Genomic DNA, 13,295 nt, shown 5'->3' with positions numbered 1-13,295 from the left:
AACTTGGCTCTGCCCTTTTCTGCCCTGTGACCAGGGGTCTTCACTTAACTTTTCTGAGACCCATTTTTCTTCTCTGTCAAATGAGGGGAAATCCTGCTCCAGAGGGTTCTATGAGACTCACATAGAACAGTGTCTGCAAAGCTCTTTGCAGGATACCTTGCCACCCGGGGCTTCAGGTACATCCTAATCTCTGGCCTTTCCACCCTGGAGGGACGTTGTCTTCCGTGGAGATAAGCATCAGATACTGTGACATCAGCCAGGTGTGGTGGTACACGCCTGTAATCCCAGCAGCTCTGGAGGCTGAAGCAGGAGGACTGTGAGTTCAAAGCCAGCCTCAGCAATGGTGAGGCACTGAGCAACTCAGTGAGACCCTGTCTCTAAATAAAATACAAAATAGAGCTGGGGATGTGGCTCAGTGGTTAAGAGACCCTGGGTTCAATCCCCAGTAAAGGAGAAGGAGAAGGAGAAGAAGAAGAAGAAATAACTGTGATATCAAAGCAGGTTGCCTTCAGAAAGTTCTCAACGGGCCTCTCAGTTCAGGATTTCTCTAAGACTTCCATCTGTTTTTAGCCATTGCTCAAGTTCACTTGAAAGACAAAAAGGCATCAAAATGTTAGGGCTTGATTCTAGAAGGAAACAATGCATCCTTTAAATTAGTCCCAGGGACCAGGGGAGCAGGTACACCTCTCTGGAATCTGTCAGTCTCCTGCAGCTTGTGCTCAGAGAAAGTGTTTGGAGAAAATCAGGCTTGATAGCATCTGATCTATAGCGATGCAGGAGCAGCAGTGAATCTCTCTCAGGGTCATTTTGTCTTAGGAAGGTCCTACATTCATCTCATTCTGCAAGAATTCATTCAGCATTCCTCATGTGCCAAGTGTTACATCGTGCACCAGGGATAAAGTTGGAGATGGTTGCAGTCCTGAATTAATTTCTAAATCTTTGTTGCCCCTGGAATTTTCCACCTTTCAGAAACTTTCTTGGGCTGAGGAATAGGCATACGAATCATCTTAAATATCTATCATCACTATACAGACTCTTGAGATTTTGAAAGATAAGTTGTGGGCATTTAGAGAACCAGCCTGACCCCATGCTCTGAGCTTATTTCTGGGAATAGCGTTTTCTCATGGCTGAGCTCCTATTTCCAAAACCGTGTGTGTGTATGTATTTGTGTGTGTGTGTATGTGTATTTGTGTGTGTGTATGTGTATTTGTGTGTGTAGTAATGGGGATAGAACCCAGGGCCTTGTGCATGCTAGGCCAGTTCTTTACCACTGAGCTACATCTCTAGCCCTTTTTTGTTGTTTTTAAATTTTTTTTATAGTTGTAGATCGACAGCATGCCTTTATGTTATTTATTTTATTTATGTAGTGCTGAGGATGGAACCCAGTGCCTCACACTTACTAGCAAGTGCTCTGCCACTGAGCTACAGCCCCTCCTGTTTTTAATTTTTTAAAATTTAATTTTGAGACATGGTCTTACTAAGTTGCTGAGTCTGATGACAAACTTACAATCTTACTGCCTCATCTCCCAAATTGCTGGAACTATAGGCATGTGCCACGGTGCCCAACATCCAGAAACTTCTTAAGCAACAGTTCAGTGATTCTGAAAAGGGAATGATCTAAGCACTGGGTCTCCCTTCCATGTCCTCTTTTTTCTCTACTTAGAGAGAGAAGTGTGCAGATAGAAGACTGATGAGGATTCCGTGTGTGCCTTGAAGCTTCAGGCCTGACCCTTAAGGCCCTGCAGTCGGGCTTATGAAGGACATAATGAAATTTAAAAAGCAAAGGAAAACCCTAGGAAGGCCACGAGAATGCCAGAGATAACCCCTTAGTCACGTGGGTTTGGATGGCTTTAGCTTTTTGATATTATAGGATAACTTGTTAGAAAATTTAAAACTATGAGAGACCTCTGGTGGCTGAAATAGTTTCTTAAGACTCTTGGCTCTGTATCTCAGGAGTGCATCAGGCACTCTCAGCTTTGTCTTGATTTTGGATTCTCTGACACCTCTGCAGGGCAGGGCAGAATGGGAGGGAACCCTGCTGTCCCTTGGGCATGTGTCCCTGCCTCTCTGAATACTGATCTTAGAGCTCTGTCCTGATCCCAATGCTCCCTTGAGTCTGAATTGCTCTGACCCTTCCTTATTTCTGACCCCATTCCCTCAACCTCCCAAGTCCTTCTGGTGGGTCCCTCTGTTCCTATGCTAAAGAAATATGCTCTCCAGGAAGGTGTGTTATTTGACATCACAAAGTTGGCCTTTGACAATAGGCTAGTATGTCGTGGTACAACAAGAATTGATTTTAATGTACTTGCTACCATATTGAGATTGTTTCCTTGGAAACAAATGGGCTAGCTTTATTCATCACAAGCAAGCTCTAAACATAAGACTTTTTTTTTACATCACCTGCCTTTCCTAACAGTGCCAATCACACAGGGTGGGTCAATTATGTATTGCTTGCTTCAACTGCTTACATTTGGAAACTGAGTCCAGAACCTGTACTAAAGATCCTTTGTGATTCTTTTTTTTCCCTTGACTTTTCTTTCCTCCTCTCCTCCTCTTTCTTCCCCTCCCCTCTCCCTCTTTTCCTTTCTGACAGGCTCTTGCTAAGTTGCCCATGCTGGCTTAAACTCACAGGTTGAAGGGATCCTCCTGCCTCAGCCTCCCAAGCCACTGGGACTACAGGTGATTCTTAATTATAGATTCAGACCAGAAGAACCTTGCATTGCCTTTGCAAACAAATAGCCCATTTCCACCCAGTTTGACTTATTTTGATTGGCCTAGACCCTTCCACAGCTCTGAATCCCAGCTCAGCTCTCACTCTGAGTGTTTGCCCACGTTTTCCAAAACTTACCTCACTGGTTTTTATCTTTTTCAATGTTTGAGGAACCATTTAATCTCTTTTCCTCTGAGTTTCTTCGAGTTGTGTAAGGATATGTCAGACACAGCAGACAAATGCTGGAGGACCTGCGTGGGCCAGGACGCCGGCCAAGGTCCCTAAGTTTTATGACTGTCCACTGATGAAGACACAGAATGTTCCTGTATGTGCTCAGCAGGCGTCTGGCTCTTGTTATTCATTGTGCAGAGCCCACTTTCCTTAAGTGAACCTTCCTTAGCCTGGTCTCATTTATAAAATGCTCTGGTGGCAAATGAGCTCATCGAGTAGTCATTGCCCCACGGGACACTAATGTGCCCTTACCGATCCTGCCACATGGGGAGGCTGTGGCGGAGCAGGCTAACACGTGGACCGTTTTCCTCGCCAACACCCAAGGAAAGTCTCCTCTCCCTGCCCCGGGGGCTGCTGCCATCTCACGGCTTGGCTGGGCTCCTGGCAGCCAGGCCTCAGTGTGGCCCATGCATGTGACACTCTGAACCAACTCTGCCCATGAGGAATGTTGCACCAGGCTTGGTGGCCAGCTCCGGCTGGGATCTATCTGGCAACTGTGCACCAACCACAACAACACGACAGTTTTCCAGTTTGAAAATAGTAACCCTCTCATCCTGTGGCAGCATCCCAGAGCGTGGCGAGTTCACGCTCTCCAGATGTGGTTGGCTTTCCCCAGAGGTACCCACCGGACGTGTTGGGCAGGTTAAGCCAAACCCAAGGCTTGGACCTGGGGTTCCTGTTTCTTTTGGCAACAGCCATTTGATTTCCGCGAGTCAGCATTCTCAGGGTCTTAGAGGAGGGCTGTGGTTCATTGCACTCCGCAGGGCTCAGGCTTCTCTGAAACTGGAAAGGTGAGTTCAATAAAGGACGTGGGATTTTTCCACCTGCCCTCCATCGCCATAATCTGCCTGTGACTGATGGGGCTGGGCCTGTCCCCTGCCTGTCTCAGGCAGAATGCAGCAGCTGTCAGAGGTGCCCATCAGCATGGAGGAACTGGGGGCCATGATTAGGAGGCAGAGTTGCCCTTGAGGGGGCTCTTCCACCTCTGACAGTGGAGTCTTAGCTTTCTAGCCAGTGTCTCTGAGAGGAATGTTGAGCTTTGGAAATGCTTGGCTTAAAACAGCATTACTTACTGTTGTATAGGGGTCATATTTTGCTGCTGGGGTACAGAAGGTAACATGTGGTCCAGCTGCTGAGAGGCAGGGGAAGTCCTCGTGGGGGCGTCGCTGTTGGGCAGCACCGTCAGTTAGCTCTGTTTGGGCTGCTCGGTTGACAATAAGCCAACGACAGAGGCGCAGCTGGCCTTGGAACCAAGGATGCTTCATTGTTTACATCTCTGAAGAGCCTTGTGCCGGGGAAATCAGGATGTGTTCTGGAACAGCAGAGGGTGCAAAGCCTTTGGTTTCTGCCCGACCATGACCACGTCCTGCCAAAGAGAAGAGACTCTTTAATCCTCTTTTCCTTGGGTTGCTGTGAAGTCTTGGGGTTTCTTGGACATTTGTTAAGAATTTGAAATATCTCAAGAATCATGTTTAAGTTCCATAGGAATCAATGACATTTCTGTTCCTTTCCTAATTGCCAGCATGGATCTTTTCCCCCAGCGTTTGAGATTTTTCCTGATAATGTTCACAACCTCCAACCTCGAGCAGTATATTCTGAGTATCTTCCATGTGCCTGACACCACGGTTGGTGTAGGCACACACAAATAAAATATTCTTTAATTTTGAATGTGCTTGTAGGCTCATGAGGTGGGGCTAGCAGAGTGATAAATGGTTACATTTACACCCTCCCTCTTCACTAAGCCTTCTGGTCAGCTTTTGAGCATGCTCCTGTCTGTTTAATACTGAGAAAGAGAAGAAAAGTACAGAAAAGAAAAACCCTTCCATTGAGCTCATGTCACTCACAGGCAGCTTCTCTTTCCTCTTTATTCACAAACAGGTTTTTCAAAGCAGTTGTCTATGCTCCTGGACATTTGCCACTTGGCCCTTAACTTTCAGTCTCACTTAGATTGAGCCCTGGGATTCACCAAAAAGGGTCTTCCCAGGTTCCAATGGCCTTGTCTTGATAAAGGTGACTTTTGGCCCTCATCGACTTTGACTTTTGAGCTACAGGCGACTCTGCTGACCACCCCCGCCTTCTAGAAATGTTCTCTTCTGGCTTTTAGCTACGCTTCATTGTCTCCTTTGCAGGACCCTCCCCTCCAGCCAGCTTCCCAGGGTCAGGGCTGGTCCTCGACACCTTCTCACCACAGTCTCTATGGAGTCCCCTCCAGCTGCTGCCCACGCTTTCACCTGGCTCCCTCTGTGCACCTGCAACTCCCCCCCCAACCCGTCTCAGTACATCTCGGACAGAGCTCATGTTATTCTTCCTAGCCATGGTTCTCTCCTGGGTTTTTCATTTCTCTCTCTTCCATCCGGTCATGCAAGCTAGAAACCCAGGTATTATACCCACCCTCCTTCCCTTCAGCTCCTGCTTGCATGCGCCACCAGGGCTTATCCACTAAATCTTTTCTGTTTCTTTCTCCATCTCTGCACCCACCCTCCTGTGTCTTATTCACACTGCTACAAAGTGATAGAAACTGTGAAGGCTTTGAAATGTCCAGAATCTGGGATACTTGGACAAACAGGGGAGTTGGAGAGACTCAGAGGTAGGTTGGGTGCTGCCATAATCCATGTATATTGTGCCCAGAGTGTAAATACAGAAGTTACAGCTGGGCATAGTGGCAGTCATCTGTAATGCCAGCAGCTCAGGAAGCTAAGACAGGAGGATCACAAGTTCAAAGCCAGCCTCGAGCCAGCAGTGAGCCCCTAAGCAATTCATTGAGATCCTGTCTCTAAATAAAATATAAAAAACAGGAGTGGAGATGTGGCTCAGTGGTTAAGTACCCCTAGGTTCAATCGCTGGTACCAAAATGTAGATAGGTAGGTAGATAGATAGATGATAGATAGATAGATAGATAGATAGATAGATAGAGTTGTATTTAAGGTGATAAGGAGCCACTGAAGGATTTTAAGCAAAAGTGTTTGCTCACATTTTAGAAAACACAGTGGAGGAGGCCACAGAGAAGTGGACCTGGGGAGTGCCCAGTGCCAGGAGTTGACTGTCAAGTGGATTGGGACTGACGGATAAACCTGAGCTCCTGGAGCAGGCACTTGGAACCCCCTTACCCCAAGGCTCGTGGCCCCCCTCCACCCAGCCACATACTACCCACAGAGCAAGCCCAGCAGGACCCCTCTTGCACTTTCCAGTTTCTCTCTCACTTACGTCCAGATATCCTCTCTGGCTGCCCGCTGACTCTAGGCCTCCTCACAGATTGACCTCAGAACTCCTGCTAATCCTCCTCTCCCAGAGCCCCCCCACACCCCCCATCTCAAAACCTGCACTTGACCCAGGACTATCCCAGCTCCCCAGCTCTCCCCCCACTCCCAGAGGTAATATGTAGCAGCCATATGTGGGCAGTGGAGGAGCTGGGGAGCTCATCTAGGCCACTGCCCTGTCCTAAAAGAAGATAAGAGAGACCAAGAGTGACATAGGGATCCCTGATGAAAAAAGCCAGACTTTTATGAATAGGACTGCTGCACATTTTTTACTATTCTGCACCCTGCATCACCTTAAGCCTCTATCGTCTGTGTTGTTTTACATTTTTATCACTTAATCCTGACTGGGCTAGACTGGAAAAAAGGTACAATCTAGTGGGTCAGACAAATATCATTTGAATCCTAGCCCTATCACCTACCTGCTCTGTGATTTTTGGATAGCTTAATGGGTCTCTCTGTGTCTCATTTTCCACATATGCAAAAATTAGGTAATGTAACTGCTGCCTGGGTTATTAGGAGGAATGAGATCATGGGTATCAAGTGTTTAGAGGAACACCTGACTGTTTAGCTTTTTGCTACTATGACAATATACCTGAGAATTAAGTTAAGCGGAGGAAAGGTTTATTTTGGCACAATTTCAGGGACTTCAGTGTCTGGTCAGTTGGTCCTGTTGTTTGGGGGCCTGTGATGAGACAGCATATCATACAGGGGAGCACATGGTAGAGCAGAGCTCCTCACCTCATGGGGCCAGGAAGCAAAGAGGGAAAGGAGGGGCTGGGGTCCTAATATCCTCTTCAGGGACACAATCCCATGACCTACCTTCCTCCCGCTAGGCCCCACCTCCTCAAGCTTCCACCATCTCCCAAGAGAGCCATGTAGGAGCCAGCCTTCAGCACCTAGGCCTCTTGGCGACATTCAGGATCCAAATATTTTTAATGTTCCATAAAGTTTTACTATTAGGAAGAGATTTTAATGGTTTAATGGAATTAGAAGTTCCCTCAGCAAAGTAAACTGGACATCTCTCTATTGCATATTTGCAAAGCATTTCCCCAACCCTATAAGATAGGTGCTACCCCTATTGACCAGTGAGGACACTGGGCCGCTGCCCAGAGCAGCAAGCAGGTGGGTGAGAGCGCACAGCGCTACCTTTAAAAACACTCTGACCAGGCGCAGTGGCTCCTGCCTGTAAACCCAGAGGCTTGGGAGGTTGAGATGGGAGGATAGCGAGTTCAAAGCCAGCCTCCGCAAAAAAAAAAAAAAATGAGTCGATGAGCAACTCAGAGACTCTGTCTCCAAATAAAATAAAAAATAGGGGTAGGGATGTGGCTCAGTGGCCAAGTGCCCCTGAGTTCAATCCCTGGTACAGAGAGAGAGAGAGAGAGAGAGAGAGAGAGAGAGAGAGAGAGAGAGAGAGAGGCTCCATCGCTAAATAAAATACAAAAAAAGGGCTAGGGATGTGGTTCAGGGGTTGAGTGCCTCTGAGTTTAATCCACGGTACCACCCCCCCAAAAAAAAAAATACTCTGGTCTGCAGTCCCAGAGCCTCAGGGCAGTGATGGGAAGGGAGTAAGCTGAGCAAGGGAGGCTCTTGGCTGGCCAGTCGGGTTGTTTAAGCCACTGTGTGCAGGGTTCTCCCCCAGGAGGAACCGCCCTCACCTGGCTAGTTCTATCATTACTTCCCTTTAGCCAGATGATACTGTGCTCACAGGCTCAGGGACCCCGTGGTGAGAAGAACAAAGCTGCCAGAGCCACCTGTCCTCCCCCAAGGTTGATTTAGTTGCTGCCCCGCAGCTGCTGACCCCAGGCCTGTGAGGAACCTGGGAGCTTGTCCTGTGCCCTGAGCATTTCAGGAATCCCAGTTCTTTTATCTTTCTGGAAGCCAGGCCCGTGCCTGGAGGGAAAGGTAGAATAGTGGGATGGGCACGTTCTCACAGGAACAAGACTGGGTGACACAGGCCGGGCAAGGACATGTGAGGACATGGGAGGGGCTGTTATGTAACTGCAGCCTGCTTGTCAACGGAGAACCAGGAATAGCGCAGCTCAGGAGGGATTTCCCCTTCCTGTTCAAAGCAGCAGACTGAGGCCGTCTCCCCTGGAAGCCTGGGGATCTGTCTGGCCACAGAAAGCCCAGCCTGCCCCTAGTTCAGGTGCTCCTGCAGGGTGGCCTGCAGCCTCACATAATGTCAGTGGCTGGGGCCTGCTCTACTCTCCCTTCCTCAGGCACAGTGACCGGGCTGTGATTCTGGCTCTGGGCATTGCAGGGCCCCAGAGTGACAGACACTGTGACTGAAGCACACAGAGCTGCTGATCTGGTTCCTGTCCCTCTGATGATGACAGTTGTTGGAGAGTTCCAGAAGCCGCGCCCAAGGTCTCACCCAGAGAGGTCTAGAACACATGTGAGACCTGTCATGAGCACACAGGGAAACCACCCCAGATGGGCCAAGGCCTCCAGCACACCCCCCCTCAATTTCTTTAACCACTTCTTGTTGACACCCCCACCTGTTCTGAGAAGAGGAAAAATGGGGAGAGGGGACATGGAGGGGGAGAGACCTCCCTAGGGACTCCAGGGGAGAGAAGAAACTGCCAGGAAGAAGAAATGGAAGTGGCAGAGACATCTGCGATGGGCGTAGGAGAGAGAAGGGGACAGGTCCAGGAGGGGAGAGAAAGGAAGGGCCCTTCCTGACTGGGGGGCTGAGCTGTCCTCTCCTCCTCAGCCTTCCAGTCAGAAAGGACTCCCCAGGGAGAGAGGCCGCCCTGAGGGAAGCTGGGAAACCACAGTGCATTCCACAGCTGGATGGGAAGTGTTTTGAACCAGCTGTTTAGAGGGCCATCGGGCCATGTCTGCCTGGTTGTGACCCTTGCACCTGAGTTAAGGACAAAAGACGATGCCAACAGCTCAGTTCTGCCCAGTCCAAGCTGGCTCCCTCCTCCCCCAGGCCCTCTGCCCTCCAGCTGGTCTTCACCAGTCACCACGGCCACTTTGGGCCTCATCAGACATGGAGTCGAGCATGAGGTTGAGGCAGAGCAGGGGTTTCGTTCCTGGGTTGGGAGTGAGAGCCACTTGCACCCTGCCTCAGGGACCAGGCTGAGGGCCAGGCTTACTTCCCTTCCCAACTGATCCCAAGTTGTATTCCACTGGGGTCTTCCTACCGCATGTGGAGGAAGGACAGCAGGGAGCTCCTTCAGTGAGGTCTGGGGGTCTTTACCCTCCCCACTCAGGCTCTGGGGATTGACCCAGCAGCCCCTTCAGACACCCGCACCAGGTGCTGTGTCTCATGCCTGTATCCCAGCAGCTCAGGAGGCTGAGGTAGGAGGATGGTAAGTTCAAAGCCAGCCTCAGCAAAAGCGAGGTGCGGGGCTGGAGACATAGCTCAGTTGGTAGAGTGCTTGCCTCGCATGCACAAGGCCCTGGGTTCAATCCCCAGCACCAGTGAGACCGTGTCTCTAAATAAAATATAAGGACTGGGGATGTAGCTCAGTGGTTAAACAGCCCTGGGTTCAATCCCTGGTACCAAAAGAAAAAAAAATGCACACCACTGTCCCTGAGAGCATGGTGGGGAGGACTCCTCAGCAACGCCTTCAGCCCTTTGTTTCCCTTCCCCTTGACTCCCTCCCCTGCCTTTGAGGCAGTGCCATCCCACTGTAGGATCGACTATCCCCGTCACTGACCTCCTGGTCACCCCCCATACCTCCCTCATGCACTTCCTACTCTGCGTGGGCACCGTGCCTTTCCCTGTGGACAGGGGTCTCTGAGTCCCATGTCCAGATCTGGGATGTCACAGGGATTCCAGCTCCCATTTCCTAGGTGCCCATGTGCCAGGGGTGATGCCAGGAGCTTTGCTGAACAGTGCTGATATTTCTCATGACATTGCCTCAAAGAGAGGGAATGGATCATCAGAGAGGTGCAGGGACTTGCCCAGGGGGACAGCAAATGGTAGAAGATTTAACTTTGGTTCCAGCTCGTACCCCTCAGCTCGTTGGGAGCTGATCACCGGTTAGCCTAAGTGCCTCCATCAGACCCGGGCCCCAGCATCTCTCTCTGGCACAGTCTTCCATTCCTCTCTGCTACTCTCTTCAGCCCCTCCATTTCCCCCTAGAGCTTCCTCCTGAATCTTTCTCTTCTGTCAGAAGAATGCTGCAATCTATCCTGTCTGCAAAATCCTCCATCTCCTTCCCCAAGCCTTCCCGCCCAACACAGCCAGCCAGCCTGCCTGCGGAAGTAGCCACCTGCTCACCTCCCTGCAGGCTGGATGCTGCCCTCAGCCTCCACTGGCACCCCGCCCCCCACCAGTATGTGGCAAGAACTGCAGCCGCTGCGGGATTTGCCCTCCTTGACCTCTGCAGAGCATTAATGTTGGGCTTCCTCTCCAGCCTCCTTTGGCTTCCAGGCCACTGGTTCCCCCTCCTCTGGCCCAGGCCTCTTCTGAATAGCCAGCATTCTACTTTATAAAAGAGGCGAAGAGGCCTGGCCCACTGCCCACACAAGCACTGTTTTGCTGATAGAAAGCTGCTGAACTCCGCAGAGCTGAAATTCCATATAAATAGGCACATTTACAACTTCCTGTCCATTTAGCTATCCATCATTCTAACAAAGGTAGTGTTAATAACAACTTGCACGTGTAGCGCGGCTCACAGCCTACACAGAGCTCTGGCGTGGCCTTCAATATCCCCGTCTGTGTGGTGAAAATATTTTTATGTCTGTTCAATATTAAGCAAGCATTGTTAAATTCATTTAACTGCCCAGATAGCATTAGAAATTGGCTTTGTTTTGAAGAAGAGTCTTTACCTAGGTCCTCTGGGCATTGTCAGTCCCCATGGCTGGTGATTGATAGGTTATTGATCCTTGGGACAGGACCAAATGACCTTGTCATTTTAGTAACAGTGTTTCTACCAAAAAGATCTTTTACCAGAAGATCTGTTAAATCTCTGAGCATGCAGAGGCAGGGAAGGATAGGTGGAAGTCCAACTGCAGGAATCAAGTCATATGGGTCAGAATAAAAGGATCTAGTTTTTGACACTCTGTGTGAGTTACACTTTCTAAACGAGACTTAGAAGATCTAAGCCAAAATGGCAAGTAGTTGTCTTGTGTACCTGCTCCTTAACTCCTGGGTGTTACTGTGTTAAGGAAGATTCTGAGGTTAAGCCCAGGCTCCCCGGAAAAGAACCCCGTTATGAGATGACAATGTCAGACGCAAGTGTGAAGGAGGACACAGTGGCATGTGCCACATCTTTGCCATGACTGCTTTAAACCTTTTTATTTTTTATTTTTTCAGTGCTTGGGATGGAACCCAGGGCTTTGAGCATACTAGGCAAGCCCCCTAACACTGAGCCACAGCCACAGCCCCTAAGTGTCTTTGAAAGGCAATGACGTGCCAAACTAGAGTTGTTCAAAGAGTCAGTACAACGGGCAAGAATTCTGTGGCTTTAGTGGGTTCCCACGTATGGACCTCGGACCTTCTTCTGGTCTGGTACTTTCCTTCAGAGTCATCAAGAAGCCAGAAAGCCACATGGGTGAGGATTTTTGTACACCCCTCAGCTGCTCCCATCTTCTGACCCCACCAAAGGGGCTGGGCTGTTCATGTTGTGTTTACCCCACAGCTTCTCTGCACCCCCTTGCACTCCTGCCCCATCCTCGCTGAGCTCAGGTTGAGGAAGCTTTCATCTCCAGGGGTGACCTCCCATGAATCCCCAGCTCCCCTCAACCCTGCCCCTGACTCCTAACTCCTCTTGTCTTGAACCCTAGAACTAGGGCCCACTTAGCACGTTGACCTTGGTTGGACTGGGAGTCCCACGAGGTATCAGACTTGCCCCTAGCAGTGGGGCTTCTTTGCTGCTCCACCATCATGGGGTCTGGAGAGGTACAGAGTCACAGGAGTGTGTCCCTCTGCTGTGAGCAGTCCTTCTCATCCAGATAGCCCGTCCCAGAGAAGCAGGTCTTCCCTCACTACTGCACCCCAAATCCAAACCCTTCTACAGTGATCCCTGCCTCCCTTTCACATCTCCACACTTGAGAGTATTGTGTCAGATTCTATTTGCATAAATTTATATTGCTGCCAGAATCAAGGTTGAAAAAAAAAAAAAACAAGGTTGTAAATATGGCCCTGAGTGTGCCTCTTACTTCTTCAAGTTTTCCTTTCTGGGATGAGGTACTGCACAAGCCGCTGGAAAGTGCCAGAGCCACAGAAAAACTTACCCTGGAGTGACCCCGGATGAAAACTCACTTTGAAAAAGCATTATTTTTCAAACACAGGTTGATGGATGGGTACATATGTGATAAGCAACACGTGCGTGCCTGAGGGAGAGTCTGGGTGTATGGAAGTTCATTGCATGATCCTTTGCTGAAGATTTGGAAGTTTCCACAGTGAAATGTTAGTGGGGGGTGGTTGTCCCAGACAGTGAACCATTTTAATTTAAACCAGGCTCCTGACCAGTATGGTCCCGAGGCCAGAGCGTGGGGGAGCTGTGCAGAGATTGCATCCATTCCATCTGGGAAGACTTCCTGTGGGGCTTTCTGCTACCCGGGCCCCAGTCGGGTGCTGGCCACACTCTGGTGTGGTGAGGGCGGGGCAGTCCTTAATCCCATGCCCAAGTCCATGGCCTTGTGCCACTTGCTGTCCCTCCCTATTTGCAACCCTGGAGCAGCAGGGCGCTGAGCCCTCCTGTGGCATCCACATCCCATGCCAGCTGCATGCCTCAGCCTCCTCCTGGCCTGGCGTCTCCCCCTCCCAGGGCCTTTGCCATATGCCGCAGCTCTGCCTGTGAAATGTGCTGAAGCTCAGAATTGCCTGGGTGAGTGGAGAGGCCGTCCTGCGTGGGAGGGTTGGGAGGCCTGGCCTCTCCAGTCTCCCTGTCCCCTGGGGTCGTAGACACTACAGGTCACACAGAGCCAGGGAAGCAGGGCCAGGAAGTTAAGTAGCCAGTGAAGAGCCTCTGGGGTCAGGTCGTGACCTAGGTTGCAGTCACACCAGTTCACACTCTCTAGTGGTCACAGGGAGGTTCCTGGGAGGATGACAGTGTCCATGTTTTTCTCTGTCCAGCACCCACCCTGCCACAGTCATCCACTCTCACATCACACACACAGTCTTCTGAGCCATGATG

General features: G+C 50.1%; 1 protein-coding gene and 1 non-coding gene across 3 annotated transcripts in view; both read left to right on the top strand.

Annotated features, from left to right (window-relative positions):
* The window catches only part of Itgb5 (integrin subunit beta 5), a 113,650-nt gene that overhangs the window by 89,104 nt on the left and 11,251 nt on the right, over window positions 1-13,295 (top strand). The window lies entirely within an intron of this gene.
* Trnaa-cgc (transfer RNA alanine (anticodon CGC)) lies at window positions 9,555-9,630 on the top strand. Its single transcript has one exon. It is a non-coding gene; the product is annotated as a tRNA-Ala (tRNA).

This window comes from Urocitellus parryii, chromosome 2 (assembly GCF_045843805.1).
Source record: "Urocitellus parryii isolate mUroPar1 chromosome 2, mUroPar1.hap1, whole genome shotgun sequence".
Lineage (NCBI taxonomy): Eukaryota > Metazoa > Chordata > Mammalia > Rodentia > Sciuridae > Urocitellus > Urocitellus parryii.
The sequence above is the reverse complement of the archived record's forward strand: the minus strand, read 5'-3'. Positions and strand labels throughout refer to the sequence as shown.